This window comes from Amphibalanus amphitrite, unplaced genomic scaffold (genome assembly GCF_019059575.1).
Source record: "Amphibalanus amphitrite isolate SeventyFive unplaced genomic scaffold, NRLGWU_Aamphi_draft 001090F_arrow, whole genome shotgun sequence".
Classification (NCBI taxonomy): domain Eukaryota; kingdom Metazoa; phylum Arthropoda; class Thecostraca; order Balanomorpha; family Balanidae; genus Amphibalanus; species Amphibalanus amphitrite.
This window is the reverse complement of record NW_024882584.1, coordinates 143,775-167,435: the sequence shown is the minus strand read 5'-3', so window position 1 is coordinate 167,435 and position 23,661 is coordinate 143,775. Positions and strand designations below refer to the sequence as shown.

The following is a 23,661-nucleotide window of genomic DNA, read 5'->3' as shown; positions in this document are numbered from 1 at the left end:
CATTTGATGAATTCGCATACCGTTAACCCGCGCCCCGTAGGGGGGGGGCCGAAACGGCCCCCCCCCCTGTCCTTTTCGGTCGATATCTCCTAAACGGCTGGAGATATCGCCACCAAACTTTCAGGACCCCTCCGGGCATCAATTTTACACATTGTGACAAAAATTTTTTCCAAAGGCTATGATAGGTTGGCCACAAATGACGTCAGAGTGACGTCATGTTCTGTCATTTTCGACCGAAAAAAGACCTTCGCGAGAAGACCTGTCAGGACTACAGCTTTGAAGATACAGAAAAATGATCGAAACATAAAAGGTGTAGAATTGACAGGGCTACAAAACTGCTATCTCGAATTTTTGAAATTTTTGAGTTTTGATCCCCAAAAATCAAAAAAGCATTTTTTTGGATATATTCGCCAAAAAATCCAAACAGTTTTTTGAGTTTCGAAAAAAACCGGAATATATGTGATAGTGCCTACCGTCTTCTATCTGCATACCAAATTTCAGATCGATACCTCGTTTTTTGGCCAAGTTATAGCGAAAAAACTGTTCAAAAATAATGACGTCAAATTTTCAAACTCAATTTTTGGCAATTCTAGAACTCGTAGAGCAAAACGAAGACCACCATTAGACTCCCCGTGACGAGCTGCATCGAATCGATACCCATTTTATGCAAAAATATTAACTTTGAAATTTGACCTAATTTGACCTGACCTTGACCTAACCTTCACAAAAACGTGACCTAGGCTGGCCCCAAAGGCTGCCTTACCCACATAATCGCATTTGTCATGTAAAATGGACCATAAAACATGTATCACACGACACATTCATATTGTGACCCCCGGTGACCTGACCTCGCTGTGACCTGACCTGGTATCAGTGACCTCAGATAGCAAAGTATGTGTTTGACGAACAATGTACCATCGATGGTTTTCAATAAATTACCAATTTACTCGCTTTCACAGCACATTTCTTGAATTGCCTGTGAACGGTGAAAATCTGACCTTTGACCTGACCTGTGACGTCATCGGTTTGACCTAGGTCAATGAAATTTGGTCACAAGGTAGTTCCCGGATGGGGCTATCGAACGCCGTTTGAATTTTGAAAATCGGCCGGTAACTTTCCGAGATCTTAGGGGGGGCCGAAATGCCCCCCCCCCCCCCTACGGGTGGTAGGGTCCGCCGGTAGCCCTACGGGGCGCGGGTTAAGCGCACAAACTAAAAATATCAAAGAAGTGACTTTTTCGGCGTTGCCCCGGACTGCGGGGAAAGCCGAAAATGGGAAAAATGATCTACGGGAATGCCGAAATTGATGTTTTGCTATTTTATCTCAAATTTTATCCAGAATTCGTCAAAGCTGACACGCGTTTTAAGAGCTTGAGGACGCTTGCTGCACACTGGAAGTTATAATTGTGTACGTGCGTGAAGTTAGCGTCGTATTCCGCGACGGATTCAGCGTCGAGTCCGAATTACAACTAAACCCAACCTATCCGATGCAGTTTGGGACGCTGATTCCGAATATCGTATTCATTTCAAATTTCAAGGTCATCTTCAAGGTCAAATCACGGATTGAAATTGAGTCCCCGATTTTTCCTACACCGATCGTCCGATCCAATTTCTGAAGGTCGCATTCGAAAGCTAGGGTCAAAATCTCGAATTCCGTTATATATACCTTATTAAAAATATTTGACCTTAAAGGTCAAATCACGGATTGAAATTTTGAGTCCCCCTATTTTTTCTACACCGATCGTCCGATCCGATTTCTGATGGTCGCATTCGATAGCTAGGGTCAAAATCTCGAGTTCCCTAATATATACCTTATTAAAAATATTTGACCTTAAAGGTCAAATCACGAATTGAAATTTTGAGTCCCCCTATTTTTTCTACACCGATCGTCCGATCCAATTTCTGATGGTCGCATTCGATAGCTAGGGTCAGAATCTCGAGTTCCCTAATATATACCTTATTAAAAATATTTGACCTTAAAGGTCAAATCACGGATTGAAATTTTGAGTCCCCTATTTTTATCTACACCGATCGTCCGATCCAAATTCTGATGGTCGCATTCGATAGCTAGGGTCAGAATCTCGAGTTCCCTAATATATACCTTATTAAAAATATTTGACCTTAAAGGTCAAATCACGGATTGAAATTTTGAGTCCCCCTATTTTTTCTACACCGATCGTCCGATCCAATTTCTGATGGTCGCATTCGAAAGCTAGGGTCAAAATCTCGAGTTCCCTAATATATACCTTATTAAAAATATTTGACCTTAAAGGTCAAATCACGGATTGAAATTTTGAGTCCCCCTATTTTTTCTACACCGATCGTCCGATCCAATTTCTGATGGTCGCATTCGATAGCTGGGGTCAGAATCTCGAGTTCCTTAATATATACCTTATTAAAAATATTTGACCTTAAAGGTCAAATCACGGATTGAAATTTTGAGTCCCCCTATTTTTTCTACACCGATCGTCCGATCCGATTTCTGATGGTCGCATTCGATAGTTAGGGTCAGAATCTCGAGTTCCCTGATATATACCTTATTAAAAATATTTGACCTTAAAGGTCAAATCACGGATAATTCGACCTTAAAGGTCACATCACGGATTGAAATTTTGAGTCCCACGATTTTTTCTACACCGATCGTCCGATCCGATTTCTGAAGGTCGCATTCGATAGCTAGGGTCAGAATCTCGAGTTCCCTAATATATACCTTATTAAAAATATTTGACCTTAAAGGTCAAATCACGGATTTAAATTTTGAGTCCCCCTATTTTTTCTACACCGATCATCCGATCCAATTTCTGATGGTCGCATTCGATAGCTAGGGTCAGAATCTCGAGTTCCCTAATATATACCTTATTAAAAATATTTGACCTTAAAGGTCAAATCACGGATTGAAATTTTGAGTCCCCCTATTTTTTCTACAACGATCGTCCGATCCAATTTCTGATGGTCGCATTCGTTAGCTAGGGTCAAAATCTCAAGTTCCCTAATATATACCTTATTAAAAATATTTGACCTTAAAGGTCAAATCACGGATTGAAATTTTGAGCCCCCTATTTTTGCTACACCGATCGTCCGATCCAATTTCTGATGGTCGCATTCAATAGCTAGGGTCAAAATCTCGAGTTCCCTAATATATACCTTATTAAAAATATTTGACCTTAAAGGTCAAATCACGGATTGAAATTTTGAGTCCCCTATTTTTTCTACACCGATCGTCCGATCCAATTTCTGATGGTCGCATTCGATAGCTAGTGTCAGAATCTCGAGTTCCCTAATATATACCTTATTAAAAATATTTGACCTTAAAGGTCAAATCACGGATTGTAATTTTGAGTCCCCTATTTTTATCTACACCGATCGTCCGATCCAAATTCTGATGGTCGCATTCGATAGCTAGGGTCAGAATCTCGAGTTCCCTAATATATACCTTATTAAAAATATTTGACCTTAAAGGTCAAATCACGGATTGAAATTTTGAGTCCCCCTATTTTTTCTACACCGATCGTCCGATCCAATTTCTGATGGTCGCATTCGATAGCTAGGGTCAGAATCTCGAGTCCCTAATATATACCTTATTAAAAATATTTGACCTTAAAGGTCAAATCACGGATTGAAATTTTGAGTCCCCCTATTTTTTCTACACCGATCGTCCGATCCAATTTCTGATGGTCGCATTCGATAGCTAGGGCCAGAATCCCGAGTTCCTTAATATATACCTTATTAAAAATATTTGACCTTAAAGGTCAAATCACGGATTGAAATTTTGAGTCCCCTATTTTTTCTACACCGATCGTCTGATCCGATTTCTGATGGTCGCATTCGATAGCTAGGGTAAGAATCTCGAGTTCCCTAATATATATCTTATTAAAAATATTTGACCTTAAAGGTCAAATCACGGATTGAAATTTTGAGTCCCCCTATTTTTTCTACACCGATCGTCCGATCCAATTTCTGATGGTCGCATTCGATAGCTAGGGTCAGAATCTCGAGTTCCCTAATATATACCTTATTAAAAATATTTGACCTTAAAGGTCAAATCACGGATTAAAATTTTGAGTCCCCCTATTTTTTCTACACCGATCGTCCGATCCAATTTCTGATGGTCGCATTCGATAGCTAGGGTCAGAATCTCGAGTTCCCTAATATATACCTTATTAAAAGCATTTGACCTTAAAGGTCAAATCACGGATTTAAATTTTGAGTCCCCTATTTTTTCTACACCGATCGTCCGATCCAATTTCTGATGGTCGCATTCGATAGCTAGGGTCAGAATCTCGAGTTCCCTAATATATACCTTATTAAAAATATTTGACCTTAAAGGTCAAATCACGGATTGAAATATTGAGTCCCCCTATTTTTTCTACACCGATCGTCCGATCCAATTTCTGATGGTCGCATTCGAAAGCTAGGGTCAAAATCTCGAGTTCCCTAATATATACCTTATTAAAAATATTTGACCTTAAAGGTCAAATCACGGATTGAAATTTTGAGTCCCCCTATTTTTTCTACACCGATCGTCCGATCCAATTTCTGATGGTCGCATTCGACAGGTAGGGTCAGAATCTCGAGTTCCTTAATATATACCTTATTAAAAATATTTGACCTTAAAGGTCAAATCACGGATTGAAATTTTGAGTCCCCCTATTTTTTCTACACCGATCGTCCGATCCGATTTCTGATGGTCGCATTCGATAGTTAGGGTCAGAATCTCGAGTTCCCTGATATATACCTTATTAAGAATATTTGACCTTAAAGGTCAAATCACGGATAATTCGACCTTAAAGGTCACATCACGGATTGAAATTTTGAGTCCCACGATTTTTTCTACACCGATCGTCCGATCCGATTTCTGAAGGTCGCATTCGATAGCTAGGGTCAGAATCTCGAGTTCCCTAATATATACCTTATTAAAAATATTTGACCTTAAAGGTCAAATCACGGATTTAAATTTTGAGTCCCCTATTTTTTCTACACCGATCGTCCGATCCAATTTCTGATGGTCGCATTCGATAGCTAGGGTCAGAATCTCGAGTTCCCTATTATATACCTTATTAAAAATATTTGACCTTAAAGGTCAAATCACGGATTTAAATTTTGAGTCCCCTATTTTTTCTACACCGATCGTCCGATCCAATTTCTGATGGTCGCATTCGACAGCTAGGGTCAGAATCTCGAGTTCCCTAATATATACCTTATTAAAAATATTTGACCTTAAAGGTCAAATCACGGATTGAAATTTTGAGTCCCCCTATTTTTTCCACACCGATCGTCCGATCCAATTTCTGATGGTCGCATTCGTTAGCTAGGGTCAAAATCTCGAGTTCCTTAATATATACCTTATTAAAAATATTTGACCTTAAAGGTCAAATCACGGATTGAAATTTTGAGCCCCCTAATTTTGCTACACCGATCGTCTGATCCAATTTCTGATGGTCGCATTCGATAGCTAGGGTCAGAATCTCGAGTTCCTTAATATATACCTTATTAAAAATATTTGACCTTAAAGGTCAAATCACGGATTTAAATTTTGAGTCCCCTATTTTTTCTACACCGATCGTCCGATCCAATTTCTGATGGTCGCATTCGATAGCTAGGGTCAGAATCTCGAGTTCCCTTATATATACCTTATTAAAAATATTTGACCTTAAAGGTCAAATCACGGATTGAAATTTTGAGTCCCTCTATTTTTTCTACACCGATCGTCCGATCCAATTTCTGATGGTCGCATTCGATAGCTAGGGTCCGAATCTCGAGTTCCCTAATATATACCTTATTAAAAATATTTGACCTTAAAGGTCAAGTCACGGATTGAAATTTTGATTCCCCCTATTTTTTCTACATCGATCGTCCGATCCAATTTCTGATGGTCGCATTCGATAGCTAGGGTCAAAATCTCGAGTTCCCTAATATATACTTTATTAAAAATATTTGACCTTAAAGGTCACATCACGGATTGAAATTTTTAATCCCCCGATTTTTTCTACACCGATCGTCCGATCCGATTTCTGAAGGTCGCATTCGATAGCTAGGGTCAGAATCTCGAATTCCCTTATATATACCTTATTAAAAATATTTGACCTGACCTATTAGGGAACTCGAGATTCTGACCCTAGCTATCGAATGCGATCATCAGAAATTGGATCGGACGATCGGTGTAGAAAAAAATAGGGGGACTCAAAATTTCAATCCTTGATTTGACCTATAAGGTCAAATATTTTTAATAAGGTATATATTAGGGAACTCGAGATTCTGACCCTAGCTATCGAATGCGACCATCAGAAATCGGATCGGACGATCGGTGTAGAAAAAATAGGGGGACTCAAAATTTCAATCCGTGATTTGACCTTTAAGGTCAAATATTTTTAATAAGGTATGTATTAGGGAATTCGAGATTCTGACCCTAGCTATCGAATGCGACCTTCAGAAATTGGATCGGACGATCGGTGTAGAAAAAATCGGGGAGACTCAAAATTTCAATCCGTGATGTGACCTTTAAGGTCGAATATCCGTGATTTGACCTTTAAAGTCAAATATTTTTAATAAGGTTTATATTAGGGAACTCGAGATTCTGACCCTAGCTATCGAATGCGACCATCAGAAATCGGATCGGACGATCGGTGTAGAAAAAATTGGGGGACTCAAAATTTCAATCCGTGATTTGACCTTTAAGGCCAAATATTTTTAATAAGGTATATATTAAGGAACTCGAGATTTTGACCCTAGCTATCGAATGCGACCATCAGAAATTGGATCGGACGATCGGTGTAGAAAAAATAGGGGGACTCAAAATTTCAATCCGTGATTTGACCTTTAAGGTAAATTTTTTTAATAAGGTATATATTAGGGAACTCGAGATTCTGACCCTAGCTATCGAATGCGACCATCAGAAATTGGATCGGACGATCGATGTAGAAAAAATAGGGGGACTCAAAATTTCAATCCGTGATTTGACCTTTAAGGTCAAATATTGTTAATAAGGTATATATGAGGGAACTCGAGACTCTGACCCTAGCTATCGAATGCCACCATCAGAAATCGGATCGGACGATCTGTGTAGAAAAAATAGGGGGACTCAAAATTTCAATCCGTGATTTGACCTTAAAGGTCAAATATTTTTAATAAGGTATATATTAGGGAATTCGAGATTCTGACCCTAGCTATCGAATGCGACTTTCAGAAATCGGATCGGACGATCGGTGTAGAAAAAATCGGGGGACTCAAAATTTCAATCCGTGATGTGACCTTTAAGGTCGAATATCCGTGATTTGACCTTTAAGGTCAAATATTTTTAATAAGTTATATATATATGGGAACTCGAGATTCTGACCCTAGCTATCGAATGCGACCATCAGAAATCGGATCGGACGATCTGTGTAGAAAAAATAGGGTTACTCAAAATTTCAATCCATGATTTGACCTTTAAGGTCAAATATTTTTAATAAGGTATATGTATAGGAACTCGAGATTCTGACCGTAGCTATCGAATGCGACCATCAGAAATTGGATCGGACGATCGGTGTAGAAAAAATAGGGGGACTCAAAATTTCAATCCGTGATTTGACCTTTAAGGTCAAATATTTTTAATAAGGTATATATTAGGGAACTCGAGATTTTGACCTTAGCTATAGAAGGCGACCATCAGAAATTGGATCGTACGATCGGTGTAGAAAAAATAGGGGGACTCAAAACTTCAATCCGTGATTTGACCTTTAAGGTCAAATATTTTTAATAAGGTATATATTAGGGAACTCGAGATTCTGACCCTAGCTATCGAATGCGACCATCAGAAATTAGATCGGACGATCGGTGTAGAAAAAATAGGGGACTTAAAATTTCAATCCGTGATTTGACCTTTAAGGTCAAATATTTTTAATAAGGTACATATTAAGGAACTCGAGATTCTGACCCTAGCTATCGAATGCGACCATCAGAAATTGGATCAGACGATCGGTGTAGAAAAAATAGGGGGACTCAAAATTTCAATCCGTGATTTGACCTTTAAGGTCAAATATTTTTAATAAGGTATATATTAGGGAATTCGAGTTTCTGATCCTAGCTTTCGAATGCGACCTTCAGAAATCGGATCGGACGATCGGTGTAGGAAAAATCGGGGACTCAATTTCAATCCGTGATTTGACCTTGAAGATGACCTTGAAATTTGAAATGAATACGATATTCGGAATCAGCGTCCCAAACTGCATCGGATAGGTTGGGTTTAGTTGAAATTCGGACTCGACGCTGAATCCGTCGCGGAATACGACGCTAACTTCACGCACGTTAATTGTGTGATATAATAAGAAAAGGCCAGGTAAATCATTCCTTATGGTAACAGGCCGTTGTGTCGGTTAAAAGTGTAATTTGTGTGACTAAAAATACGCGTTGCTACACTGGCGGATCCAGACTTGCGTTTTGGGGGGGGCCAACTCCTGCAAGTAACCAAACCTAGGGTAACCCCAAATCCTGTTTTCTCATCGGATTTAGGCCACTTATTTTTTCGTCACAGCCCTGAAACGATATTTAAAAAAAAAAATAAAAAAAATATAGAAATGGTAGCCCACCCAACCCGAGCCTAAATATTACTTTGAAAACACTTCAAATTGCTTTTGTCGACCAATTAGCCCGCTCCGGGTCGGTGCGTGGCGCAGCCTTCGCGGGCTGGGAGGTGTCGGTTGGACCCCCTGCCGTTCGGCCCCTGATTAAGCTAGAGCTCGCGGAAAAAAAACAGGCGTGTTGCCCGTGAGTGACGAGACGAAGCCGATGATACCCGATTTTAAGGTCCTTGGTCATTGGTTGACCTTCCAGGGCGGTGTTTCACGGTCGTGCTGACAGCCGCTGACAGCGCATTCCGCGAGCTACATAAGGTCAGCCTTCGGTAGTGTTGTGGGTATAGGCTTGTTGATGTCTCCATTGAAACCAAAAGTGCCATCAGCGTTGGCAGCGGCTGGCAGCGTGCCGTGAAACACTGCCCAGGTCAGGTCACAGACCCAAAAGACGGAAAAATTCGGACCTGTCAGAACCTCCTAAAGTAAGGCTGTAATACGTTTTTTTTTTTTTGTGCTGATCACAAATTTCATGTTAGTTTGGATCATAGATAATGTCTTCATGCGTTTAGACCATGTCGGAGCAGGTCAGGTCAGATCAACCAGTAGGGGTACTTATGGGCGTCCGTATAGCAGGTGTCCACTACCACTGGCAGCTACGTAACATGATACGAAGGCATCAAAACTACTTCGTAAATGTTCAAATGGCTGCAAAATGCTAAATTCAAAATCAGCTAAACGAAACTATCCTAGAAACATGTTAAACTCGGAAAAGTGCACCGAGGTCATCAAAGGTCAATGACCTGACTTGACCGTAAGGTGACATTGGCATCCGCCCTAATGCGTGGGAGCAACATCATATCACATGTTTGAGCGTTTTAAACCACGAAAAGACTATGAAAGCGCGGATAATGTGAGCCGACATACACCGAATCGCTATTCCGGCCAAACATGGCCTCCAACATGGCCAAACATATGGTGCGTTCGGAGAGGCACATTCCACGTGGAATCCGTTGAATATTCCATGCGCGCGGAATATTTCCGGAGATTAGCCGTTCAGAGAGATACGCCTCCGAACGAGGCACGGGGAATATTCCCGGGGACGGTGAATATTCCATGCTCTCCGAACGCACGGATAGTCTCGAGAAATAGGCCACAAGTCAAAGTTCACTTGGGTCAGGGTCATGAAATTTTCAGACTTTGTCACCATGAGGGTACTAAAGTTTCGTCGCGATCGGCTTCATGATACCTTACACGATAACTTCACACGTCGATCGAGAGTTAAAGCATGGATGAAGGAGAACCAGGGGATGAAGGTTCTTTCATCCATGGTTAAAGTGTGCAATAAGAACTTCTTGGGTGAAGACAAGACCAACACTTTTATCAAGCTCACAGATTTTTAATGATACGGTATTTTCTCCCTACCTACTACGCCCTTCTCACATTCATTTTTCTTAAGTGTTTTGGGGACAAAAAATATATGTTGTTCCCCTTTCAGGCTTGGGGGCATGACCCCGTGGCCCCCCTGGATCCGCTAGGCCGAAACTAACTAGGTCGTTTTCAAACGGTCTGATATTTCAGGTCATAGTTTGCAAACGGCCGGTGTTTTCAGGTAGTTTCATATGGCCTGACTGGGCCAGGCCGTTTGCAAACGGACCGAATTTTCATACGGCCTGTAACATATATTCAGATTTCGACATCTGTCGTAGCATCAAATGCTGATGTGGCGCACTCAAAAGCCGGAATTGGTCCTTGGATGCCGTAAGGACCCTTTTAAGAAATAAGTGACCCGACTGACCCTTAGAGATTGGCCTGAGCTGTGACCGAAATAAGTCTTTAACCGTTTCGCAGGAAGGGACAAAAAGGTCCCTCATATGCTTCTTGCACAATTACGAAACAAAACAAGTTTTTTCAACGAAAACTCAGTGAGTTTTCCTAAAAAATTTATTGCGCATATTCCGTGAATGAAAAGTTGCCGGGTCATGTCAGTTGCTATTCTACAGCGGTAAAGTTCACGTAACGTGCTTTAACGCGCGTAATTGCACGTTTTCGGCATTACCCCAGCCAGCCATACTTTCATTTGCAGGCCCATAACTTTTCAACGTGCTGTATAAATTTCAAATAGGCAGCACACTTATGCAAAGACGTGCTGAAGATTACCTGACCGAATTGGCCAGACAAACGGTAGCATAATGAGTAGGAAATACAGCTTCGAAGACGCATGTAGTACAAAGGAAACGTACCTTGAAAACGCTCTTGGCGCCCTCACAGCCGAAGTATTCCGAATGACGACTGGTAACAAACATGCGATAATTGGTAGTCACTTAAGCTTCAGAGCATCACTGACAGGTGGCAACCATGTCGTACGGTTTTCGAAATATCTCGAATTTCGGCTTTGCCCCAACTCCGGCATTGCCCCAACTTCCCCTATGGTGCCCCCGCGGACCTCGGGATGGAAATAGCCCCACCCGAGGCGAGGGACAGAAATGGGCCTCCGAGAGACCCCGAAAACGGTACCCTATTCCAATAGACCTTCTGGATGGTGCCCCCTTAGGAGACCTCTGGGTTGAAGGTCTCGTCGGTGACCTCCGTCATGAATTAAAAAAAAAAACTCCGTGATGTTGCCCTCCGGGAGGCCCAGGGGGGGGGGGGCATGGCCCCCATGGCCTCCCTCTGGATCCGCCACTGCATATCTACCTACCTGCATTCATGTTTTTTTTTTTATTCAAACATGTATTGCCCCTTCAATCATCAGACATGGCACCGCTTCATGCTTGAATCACATCTGATTGGCGCGCGCACATCACAAACAAAAACAACATTCACACTGGGGATGACGGCAGCACACGAAATTATTCGAAATCTGCCAGTCTCGCCTCAGGCTTATACAGGCTTATACACATGTTTGTTTCTGTAGTTACAACGTGCTGTAACCGAGATGTCACACCGACAGCTGTGCGCACCTGCATTCATGTTTGTTTCTTTTGTTTACGGCAAGCTCGGCCTGATCAGTTTGGACTATTGGGTGACAGGATAGGGACAGGGTGGAGACATTTGACTGAGTGAGTCACTGCCCGTAGACGGTACTCTCCAGTGGCGCAGACCGCTCCGTCCGGTGGGACGGGGCTGTCCTAATGGGACACTGGGACAGCCCACCCTGCCACTCAGTATGCCCCCCCCCTCCCCCAGAGAGGATGCAGTCAAATCAAGGGCTTGCCCACACCACTGGTTGTCTGGTTGGTCCGTCAGCCGTCAGCCCGGAGGACCTGGTAATGTTGCTTGTGAGGGAGAACGTGCCAAGCGGTATGCGGTGGTTGGATGGTTACATGCAGCGTCATCTGCACCATAATAATTTACGTAGGTGGCAGCACAAGCTACCAGTCTGGCAGACACCGTGCGTTTTAGCGACATCTTCTGAGTGACATGAGAAGCACTAGTCAAACAAAAGAATACCTGGGCGTCGGCCTTCTCCTGGCCTTGAGCACCAGTGACCAGCATGAGTGTATATGGATTGAAAGCCTCATCTTCCATCGGTCATAAAGCAAAATCGAAATCCGCCTATGTTTATATTCAAAACAACTTGAACACCTTTTGCGGATGACTGCATTTTGAAATACTTTTAATTTGACGTCATATGCTTCAACAATTTTTGTCAGTTGAGTAGTCAGCTGTTTTCGCAAGATGGCGATAGAGACAAATGCTGCGCAGTCACCCTCAGTTTGTTTGGTGAGCGCGGTGGGTGAGGTCGGTTCGCTAGTTGGTCGCTGATTTAATATTTATCAGTGCTCGAGTGGTGATATATGTGATGAGAATCGGGAGAAAAAGACTTCGGCCATTATTTGCCCTAAAAAATTGTCATTTGGACGAATAGATTGATGCGCAGTGCCAAAGGAAATCAATTTTGATCTTGAACGGGGTTTGTGCGGTTTGCTGCCCTTTTTTAATCGTTCTCGATTGTTATGGAGATTCAGCCCCAGTGTCTTCTGTGAATTCATCAAAGGTGAGCCTTTTATTTTCTATAGACGTTGTGTCTTGATAACACTGGGGCTGTGGTAAGTGCAATGCTGTCAATCAGTAACACTCCAACTCACAAACTCGTCTGCAGTGGGTGCTATACAGTATACAGGGACGTAGCCAGGGGGAAGGCATGGCCCTCCCTGAAGGCTGAAAGTAAAAGAAATAAAATGAAAAAGTAAATAATGATATAGTGGGCCAAATCTGATGAGTTTTCCTTTTGTGGAGGGGTACGACACTAGGCCGCTACCTGCGGCCCCTCCCTGAACAAAATCCTTTCTATGTGCCTGGTACCAGACATGTGCATGGATCCGAGTGCTGGATCTATGATCTCAGTGGATCTTGCAGTAAACTGCAGACTAGGATCCATGATCCCACCGGATCCGGCGTGAAAAATTTATCCTGGATCTATGATCTCATAGGATCTGACGATAAATCAAGAACGTGGATCTGTGATCTGAGTGGATCCCGCCACGCAAAAGATTTGGAACTAGGTTTACAAGTGTTTCTAAGCCAATTAGTGCCACAAAACTATGCATTATGACGTGCAATCACATAAAATCACTAAAACAGAATGTTTTTGAGCTGAAACAAGTGATTTTTGGGATTTCTGTGTTGACGTAAAATAAGCAAGGATCTATGATCTTGATGGATCCCAAGCAAAAAATTAGACTCGGATCTATGATCTGATCCCTACGGATCTCTCGGCAAATCAAAGAGCTGGATCTATGATCCCGTCGGATCCGAGATCAGGATCTGTGGGATCAGATCCCAGATCCATTTTTTCGGATCCATGCACATGTCTGCCTGGTACTATATGGCAACTTGTCTCTCTAAATTTCTGTGCATCTTAATTAAGTCTGTAAGCAAGTTCTTATGGGATGTCATAGTAACTTTTCACATTGTGTAGATGTTGTCCTAAGAGGCAGCTAAATGGAAATGTTTCAAGGCTTGAATGTTCTGATACTTTGTTTCCATTAAATGCAGAGTGCATGACATGTCAGTACAAATGACTTATCTCAGTTATGTCCTAGTCTAAGCCATCAAGGAATGATAACAAACTCAGTATTCTTATTACTTTTCCCAGGATTATTCAAACATCCTCTGCCCTGTAAATGTCACAGTTGCATTGTGGCCAACCAAATCAATTTATAGAACATAAGTAGAGGCCCGTTCTGTAGTTCATTTTTAGAGACGAGCCTTGGACTTGTGTTGGTGAGAGCTTTGTTTTTTTGTTGCTCTGTGTTAGTTATACCATCATTGGTATACCATTGGTAGATTCACAAGACTTCCAGCAGGGTCGGTCTGCAGTTGGTGGTAGCAGCTGCAGCTAGAAGAGTCATTTAAGTGGGGCTGGATGTATCTTGTTTTCATGGGTATGCTAAATTTTTACTCCTAAATTCTCCCCATTTCCCAGAATTGCCTAAACAGATGGTAGGGGCAGGCCCCTATGGAGTGAGCTGTGCCCAGCACAGGCTTCAGCTCTCCCAACTTGTTTATTCAAATGCCCAACCCAAATGTATGAAAAATCTTACCTTATAGGTACCTACTTAACAGCAACAGCTGCCTTTCACCTGGTAGAAGGTGCCCAGTGCCCACTGCCCAAGTCGAAGAATGCCAAGGGGCTACCTGCTCTAAGGGCTCACAGAAAAAAGTTTCCACTTACCAGGATGGTAGGTAAGTGGTAACATTACCTGCACCAAATGGCTTTGAAAAGACCTAAAAATTAGTAAATAGCTATGCTACATGTCTTAAAAATCAGGATGGTTCAAAGGTGAAACAGTGTAAAAGAAGATCAATTGTTAACTGGCAAGAGTTGTAAGTCTCATTTACCTGCTGTAGAGTGTTTTATTTGTTGTGTTTTGTCATGTTTGCGAAGAACATTTTACTCTGATAAGTCTATATTTAACCCATGTGGCAAGGTGATCTGAGAGACATGGTGGTGGGGTGCCCAGTAGGGTGTCTCGAAAAATAAAGTTGACATGCCTATAGTCCAAAACATTTGCAATCGAGTCTGCTGGTTTCGAAAATCGCAATAAAAAAATTATGAGCCATTGTCTTCAACAAGCGCAGTCGCGATTTCCAAAAGCTTGCACCTACTTTTCGGGCGTTGCAGTCTCCATTGGTTTTGCTTGGTGTTAGTGGCAGTAATAGTACGGTGGTTTTCACGAAAGTCTCAGGCAGAGTTCGTGGGCGAAGAGTTTAAGCGTAGTTTCAGGTCGGTAGTTAATTGACTTTATTTACATAGTGTAGACGTTGTCGATACACTTTTTAAAGTCACGTCTGTAATGCGAACTTCGCTTCAGCGCAGCTAAACTCTGGACAAACCACGTCCGGCACCAGCCCATAATCTCAGTCGGAACTCGGACCAGACACGCTAGCGCCACAGACGCCTAGTCGACACTCGAGCCCCTCGAGCCCAACCGCGGTAGCAGCACAGTGATAACTTTCGTCTGCTCTAACCATAATCATAGTACCCAAGCCACAACTGTGAGCCGCCTCGTGTCCAGAGCCTACTTGCCACTTGGCGAGGACGAGAACGACGCCCGCTGCCGCCTGGAGGCTTGATGAGTTTTACCTCGAGGGGCTGGGGCCCCCTGCAGTGGATTGAACTCTCGTGATGGTGTCGACTGTCGATGTATGCATTGGTGGTGGCCATGGCAAAGCCCGGTCCAAGTACCCGTAACCAGACCGTGGTCCTGGTCCTGAATGTCCACCTAGCAGACCTTCCTCCAGCTCCAACGGTCTCTTACACTGGCGGATCTGCAGGTAGGGGGCATTTTGGGCTATGCCCCCTCAAAGGTAAAGTGGCCTATTTGCCCCCCCCCCCCAAACGATAATGAAACATAGTTCAATCAGTGCGTGGCCCAGGAGCCGAGTTAAACAGGGGGTGTTTTACCACCTCCCGGCCCGCAAAGGTTGCGCCAAGCACCGACCCGGAGCGGGTTAACTGGTCGACAAAAGCAATGTGAAGTGTTTACAAAGTGATATATAAAGGCAATGGTCGGGTGGGTTACCATTTCTATATTTTTTCTTTTTAGTTAAAAAAAATGCTCATCGTGTCAGGGCTGTGACGAAAAATAAGTGGCCTAAATCCGATGAGAAAATAGGATTTGGGGGTACGTAGGTTTGGCTCCTGGCAGTGCTGCCAGATGGGGAAGGTTGTAATCCTCCATATCAGTTACAAAAATCCTCCAGATTCCTCCAAATCCTATTGGTAGATATAGAAAGGCGGTCTTGGACGCTGCGGGGGGCTATACCCCCAAAAAAGTTTCACCAAATTCTAAAAACTCATCGGATTTCGAATCCTTTCGCACTGCTGTGCAGCTTAAAAGATGCTTTTTCTTATAAAAGTTGTTGAGTTTTCGTTTTATCTTTTAAAAACAACGAAAATTTTCGTCGATTTCGGGTGCTGCAGGGGGGCCGGGGGCATTTGCCCCAAATGTCCCCCTTAGATCCGCCAGTAGTTTGGTACCCTCGCAAATATAGCTACAGACTGAGACATTCTGCAGTCTCACGGTGATAAAGGATTAAGGACGTGATATATCCTAACGGGTAGGGTGACGCTGGGCAGGAAAATGCCTTTTTAGTCTTGAATGTGTTTATTTTTCCATGAAATTGAATATAATAATCGGGCGACAAATCCTCCAGATTTTCCTCCAGAATCAAAAATCCTCCAAAAGCGAAATTTGTCCGCAAATAGAGTTCAAAATCCTCCAGATTTGCGGAAATCCTCCAAATCTGGCAGCACTGGCTCCTGCATGAGTTGCCCCCCAAAAAACGCAAATCCGGATTTGCTAGTCTTCCTCGCACGCAGCTTCCGTGGAGAAGCGATGTTCTCCGATGATTCCTGAAGCAGAGGAATGCTGCTATGAGCGCAAAATAGACTACGTTTCCATGGGCAAGGGGATTCGTATCCGGATCAGTGAAGCCGCTACTGATCCGGATGACTGGGGCCGTTTCCATGGGCAAAGCCGGTACCATGGATGAGAGATATATGGATGCGAGTCTCGGCGTCGGCCCCTTTGATGTCAGCGACCAGCGCGGCCACCTAGCGGCCAACAGATGAACTAAACCTAGCCACGACGCGCGGTGGGCCGCAGTGTAAAGCGTAATGACGGGGATATGTTCCGCGAATATTTTTAGGCGTTTTGGGTTGAAAAATGTTACAACATGGCACAAGTGATGCCCATATCTGTTTTCTGATCATTTACAAACCAAGTCCCAGTATAATACGGACGGGAGTTGGAAGAGGAATTGGATGGGCTTGGCTTGCATGCTCCCCCTCACCCGCCACTCAAAATCTGCAGTGGGCACAGAAAGCCCGAAAAGACGTTCAGTGATTGATCATGATCAATTAGTTTGTTCATTGTATCCTTTGACGATAATACACTTACGATACGCCAGTCAGCCCAGTCATTTGGACACGAGATTCGTCTCTCCGTCCGCGGAGAGCGCGCCTCACGCACCCACACACTGACACAAACGGCCCGAGCTCAGCCCACGCGCAGGACGGCGGACGCCCGATCCAGTGTGGAGTCCATACCGGTCCACGATCGTGCCACTCGGTTGCAGATGGTTCGCGAGACCGTCGCTGGGGCCTGGCGGAGTCCCGAATACAGCCACTGGAGCCGCGAGGCGCCGCAGTGCGGCCCAGCAACACGGGAGCGGTGCAGCACAGGGAAACGGGAGCGGCTGGCTCCCGTTTCATCTCTAATCACTGTCATCTCGCCCGCACACGGCGACTCTCGACGGCAGCGCGCATCACCCCATTACGCCGCACATCAGCCCAAGACGCCGCACCCCGACCGATGACGTCAGAAATCATCCCATGACACACCACACACGTGGGGACTGACAGCGGAGGTCGAACCGCCAGCGACACCCTCAGTACACTCGCATCTACATATACACAAGCATACACGCGCGCGCACACGTGTCAGCCTGCCGTCACGCTATATAGTATACACACATTTAGACACATGCAAAAAAACTTTCGACATCGAGCTTGCACAACCATCACTGCAAGAGCGACTGTTCAGCCTAGTGAAATGAAAATGAGATCATTGAAAAGGATGGCACAGCCCTGCTCGTCACCCCACTATCTGACTACACTCGAGATGTGACTTTGAGCAGCTTCCTGTTTTGTTTCTGCGCAGGCGCTCGCCCAGAGGATCCCTGTTTGCAGAGCCTGTACAGGTTCAGGCGAATGAAAAGGGTGATCATGAAAACCAATGCATTCTTATCGCACAGCAAGGCCAATAGATCTAGCGCCGGCTGCGAAGTCATGACACGGTTTAAGATTACCGACAGCATTCCCGACTTTGTGAATAGAGCCGGCCACAGGACTTGGGTAGCGCGGTAAGCGTACGAGACAATCTCGTAAAAGCCCTGTGTGGGCTTTACCAGGCTTCCGGCGTCTACTTCTGATGCACCGGTAAAGCTTTTCAGTCCACACATCATCTCCCGTTCAAAACACACCAAAGGATCGGGTTTTGCGAGCACAGCAGAGCACTGAACACAGGCATGTTTCTCCGCACCACGTCGCAACACCCAGCCGCCGACGTACGTCAAAATGTTCGACATCGTAGCATCGATCGGTGCAAGTGAAACGTCAACTGGCTCGGAGTTCGCTAAGGACACTTTCACTTGCGTGAGGTTGCACCTCACCCTGCGGGACACTGACGTCACAACGGTGAGGAGCGTGTCGCCATCTGGCTCGCAGTTCGCGGTCGGTGGCGCAAGAATGTTCGTTGCCACCGTCTTACGGAGGGCCATTCGAAACTTACTGGCATCCGGCAGATCATTTTGTCCATTTCTCGACCGAATGACTGAGAAGAGATTCTCACAGGCATCCTGGTTGAGGCGCCGAGTCAGCATGAACTGCAGGACCCGTCCACCATAGGTGTCCCACAGCGATAGAACGCCAGCGATGGTGAGCTGCAGACCACGCACCGACGGTACCTGAAGGCACAAATGATCACAATTACAATAAAAAAGTTACTGCATACAAACCACTTATGATAATAACGGTTCAATACGGCCTCATAATCAAGGCGATAAAATCCTAACAAAACGACATATCAAAATCCATGCAGTAAAACTGATTTGGCGAAAATTGTGAAAATTTCGAAACGACGGTGTCACATCAGCAGGTCTTTGATCTCAAGATGTACCTAAAATAGCTGTCTTTGATCTCGTTCGAGGACTTATGAAGCAGACACGCGAATAAAAATGTTACGAATTGGAAGACGTGTGCTGTGAATAAATGTTATTGACAATGCGGAGCCGAACATCGCGCCCAACGTCAGTCTTTACCTGCACATTCCATCTTCCGAGCCACGCGGATGTATCTTGGAGGAAGCGTCTCCTGTCCTCGATGTTTCTCCCACTGATGGCTTCCTTCATCGGGTTAGCAGCTTTGAAGGTGCTGGAGTTAAGCACATCAAAAGTGTCGTTGAGGCGCTGTAGGAATACCGCCGTGTCCTCAGGATCAGCAGTCCTGGTCTCCGATCCGGTCTCACTCCCCAACATGCCTGCCAACACATATAATAATAACTATATTACCAGCATAAATGTTATAATCACTTCACGACAGAAGTAAACGAAAAATAGTTATTAAGAATAATTAAATATTCACCTGTTATACTGACAGGCAACCAGTCCATTGCCAAATGACCGTTAGGTGAGTATGTGCTTCGGTGGACATTAAATAAGGGAGCATTAAGTCTATGAAAATATGGTAAGTTTCACAATATTTCATTGGTGTTTGATTTAACGAGCTAATTCCAGTCACCAATTATTTTAGTTTTGAGTTTGGCCTACTAAAGTTTACAGTCAGGAACCGCCACTTACCGCATGCGCTGTACAGCGAGATGCCAACAGCTACGGAGCGGCTGAGCACTTGGGCGGCGTACCGAACTTTCATTTTCTGAAAGTTGTTGGGAGCGACGTGTTTCCGGGTGAGCTTCGGAGCGCTGCTCAGCGTCCTTTGAGAGTCCTTTTCGAAGAACTCGGTCACGTGAGACCAAGAGGCCCTCTTGTCATCTACGAGGATGTCATGCTTCATGAGGGTGTTCCTCAGACACTTGATGAGGTGCGGCACGTCGTGTATGCAGACTACCTCTACTCCGTCCAATTCGAATGTGGGAGCTGCTGCAGAAACGCCCAGCTTTGAGTAGAGCTCCTGGTTAGGCGTACCCATATCACTAACCACGCATGCCACAGTAAATCCAGCGAGCCGCAGCTTCCTTATACACTCCTCCAGCAGAGGACGGAGGACAGATGCGGGAGTAGGACCATGGCTTAGAGTGTATCCTACAGGCTGTTTCCACTTCGAAGTCAGACCTCTTGCTAGGAAGACCAATGCATGATCGGCCTTCCTCGCAGATTTCCCCAGCTCCCCAAAATCTTCTATTCCTTCTATGACATCATCATGAGCCAAGTATGTCAGGTTGGGTCGCACCTGCATCTCGTCAAATGACAGCACGACAAGCTTTTCATGCTCTGGGGCCTCACGGAACTTCTCCTGCATCACCGAGAGTATCCAGTCTTGAAAGCCAGGCTTAAACTGGATCATCTCAATACGCTTTTGCAGACAGCGAACACTGGGCAGCACAAACGTTTTCTGCAAGTGTTTGTAGGCCTTTTCTCCCTGGTAGTAGATAGCCAGGCTCTCCATGATCTGGGCGTCAGTGAAACGTCTGCCCTTCGCCTTGACATTCGTCATTTCCAGCTGATTTTTGAAAAACCGCTGCTGCTGTGGACTTAAGATCCCAGCCGTGAAGTCCAGCACATCTTTCACGCTCTTTGGTTTGCTATCCGCCAACCGGCCTTCCAGTGCCTGACGTTTTAAACGCAAGCGCCGCATCGCACACCGGTATCTGTTCAGCTTAGATTGAGCAGCCTTCGTCTCAGATGACACAGGGTGATTTTCCTTGGACTCCTCACCGGTTGCATCCGCGTCACAGTCTCCATCATCACTTGGCGAAATCGATGCAGAAGGCGCAACACGTTCGCCATCTCCAGTTTCCTCTGCTCCGAGGTCAGCCTCAGGCGAGAAGACAATGTCCATGGATGACCAGTCCATGCACGGTCCAGCAGGCTCTGCAGCAAAGGGCGGGGTAGCGAAGCGTGTTAGTACTATATCGTGAAATATGACGGGTTGACCCTATTCCTGGCGGGCACTGGAAGGTTCGGAATCTGGCAGGGGTCCTTCAAATCAAAAGTTATTGCCCAAAAACTGTTGGTGACCTGTGATGACGTCACATGACCTCCAATGAGCATTGCACAGGTCATGGACACACCTGTGGGCTTGAATTACCAAGGGAAACTACTTTTAGCATGGTTTTGGCTGTTTGGGACGCTTTTGACGCACATCAGAATGAGTTGAATTTTCCCCCACTGACTTATAATGGAGAGGTCACAAAATTGACCTGACCTTAGGTCACAGATAAAGAAAATCCAAGATATACATTTTGTAGGTACTGTCACGGTAATCAATGCTTAAAGTATCAAAGTGGTCGGTCAACAGTTGTAGCTTGGGCACATGTTGAAAGTTTTTCAGAGGTCGTGTCACTTAACCCTCGCCGGTCCGGGGGGGTTGATGCAACCCCCCCTGAGGTTTTTCTCAGCTGCATGCCAAACCGCTTGGAGGATCGCGCTGAAACTTTGGGTACCCAATGGGGCATCCTTTGCGCAACTTTTGGCGAAAAAAAATGACCCGGTCATGTCAGGTCACGGAGCTATGACGTCATAAAGGGAACAAAGTCAGTCCCACGCACAAGGGGGAAAAGCTCAAATTATTGAGCGCTCAAAATATTGAGCGTGTGACGTCAGAGGCTTCCATAGGCGTAATGCTGAGGGCTCAAAAAATTGAGCCGTTTCAGGAACACGTTTTGCAAAAGCAACTCGCAACACCTAGGGAGAAATGGCAACACCCTAGGAGAATCACTAATGGTGCAAAACAGATTAGGCTTTCATATTTTTCACTGCTCAAGCTTCAATGATTGGGGGAACACCACTTTATAGGTCGAAATCTTACGGCATACCAGGATGACTTAAAAACAGGCCAATATTTATGTCGAAATAAAAGTTATTTTTTGTCCATTCACGTTTTTTACTAGGGTTCTGTTGGAAAGAGCATTTTTCATACTACCCAAAATGATTGCGATTCAATTTCACATTACCCATATCGGAGAATATTTTTCATTTGGCGGCGCCGTTTGTTTATTTCGTCGCGACGTCTCCGGTCGCGTGGTTGTCGTCGTCCTTGTGTTGAAGGTAAGTTTTTATCGTTTTAGTTGTACTTAGATGTTAAAAGGTACACTGAAAAGTTTGAATATGCTGTAATTTTAAATTTGGAAACACGTAAACGTCAATCAAATCACGTTTTCCTCGATTTGCGTGCAGATAAGTAACTGTCGACGAAAGTGGCGCCATCCGATATGATGTTTTGAAGGAAGGAGACACAACATATTTACGTGAAAATTTTTGTTTTTTAGTGGTCTAAGTGCTTCAAAGAGGCTGTGAATGTTTTCTTCACACAATTTTTCATTAGTTATGACGAGGTAAAAGGTAGTTTCAGTCTTAACTTTCATATAATTGACATTAAAACATATGATAGTCCACTGCCATCAGTGATTGAGTACCTTGATATTTGGCATTTCTTATTAATTTGAATGTATTCTCTATCCATATGTCCTGATAGTAAGTGACAATACTCTGCCAATATGTTTCCATAGTTTTCACATTCATTTTCCAGTCCTTTACATAACATCACAATTTATAATCAACAAAACTCAACTCCTTCATTACTTCACAACACTGACAGCATGACAGACTGACAGTCAACTATTGTGTGGGTGAATGCTGAAACAGGATAGCCACTTTGCTAACTGGCTCGCTCATATGATCCTTTATATCATTTCCATCTGAAGGATCGGAGTCAACGGAAAAGGAAGGCCACTTTCAAGCCTCAAGGTCTAGGCCGCCAGACGCCAGTCGGCAGTCACCACCAAATTTATAATAGATTAATTCATTATTATACTTTGAGACCCTTAGGTCACTGCATCAGCATCACATTTTCAGTTTCAATATAGTAAAGGTTTTTATTTGTATGATGTGAAATATTTTCCTGAATCAGAATTTAATTATCCCTAGGTACCTGGTAGAGGTTTTGGATTTAATGCTCATTGTTGGTGTGCAGTCAGGATTTTTTGACAGGTCCAGATAGGGAATCCTGAGCAATTTTATAGTAAAGTGGTCTCCTTATAATCACCACACATTTTATCAAAAGCATTTGCAGAATTCATTCAATGAAGAATTTTATCAATGTTCACCCATTTCTTAGACGACCTAGGCTGCATCTTTTTTTAGTTCCTGTTGTATGACATAGTTTCCGTTTTGTTCCACTGCATAAAGAAAAAAATCGTTTGAGATCACCAAACAGCTTTTCTTTTTCTGGCAGGTCTGCACAACCAAGCGGTCGCTGGCGAGGACGTCGGCCGTCCCTGTGGGTAAGGTCATCTGCTCAGCCTTTGTGGAGATCAGCAAGACGTCACCAAGATGAAGACTTCGCTGGAGCAGAAGCCACTGACCCGTGTCCGATCGGGCAGGTCATGCTCGACGGCACGAGCCACAACTCGAACGACTCGGTGACATCAACAACATGGTGGAGCAGGTGAATGAGTTTGGCGACGTGTTGTGCGACTGCAAGAAGGGTTGTCTGCGTGTTCTGGCCGGCGGAGCGGCGACGCTGCGCAGTCTGTGCTGGCGGTGAGCAGCTGGCCGTGGTGACCGCGCGCGCCCACATGCGCCGACAACCTGTGCGGCTTCGACGGCCCGGGACAGCCCGATGCCGCCCACTATGCGACGCCGACCGCGCACTGTCTGCACGGCCACATGGAGGTGTGCCCGCGCCTTTTGCCCGCACGCCGCTACCTCGCAGCTGGTCTGCAACCACGCCGTCGCCGCCTGTAGCCCGATAACAAAACGGCTGTCTGATAATGCCGCTTGTTCTTTGTGATGTTGCTACTGTGATCGTTGCTACTGCTGGTCTGAGACTCGATGTTTCCATTCGTCCTTTACATGTTAAGGATTTG

The 23,661-nt window shown here is 44.5% G+C and overlaps 1 protein-coding gene across 2 annotated transcripts in view; it reads left to right on the top strand.

Annotated features, from left to right (window-relative positions):
* Positions 1-11,991: 11,991 nt before the first annotated feature.
* The window catches only part of LOC122370012 (beta-arrestin-1-like), a 100,026-nt gene continuing 88,356 nt past the window's right edge, over positions 11,992-23,661 (top strand). Inside the window, exon 1 of one of the 2 annotated variants that reach the window (XM_043345233.1) lies at positions 11,992-12,545. The gene's annotated coding sequence lies outside the window, so the exon portion shown is untranslated. Of the gene's footprint in view, positions 12,546-14,106; positions 14,237-23,661 lie in introns of those variants that run through there. The other variant, XM_043345232.1, reaches the window with a different exon arrangement.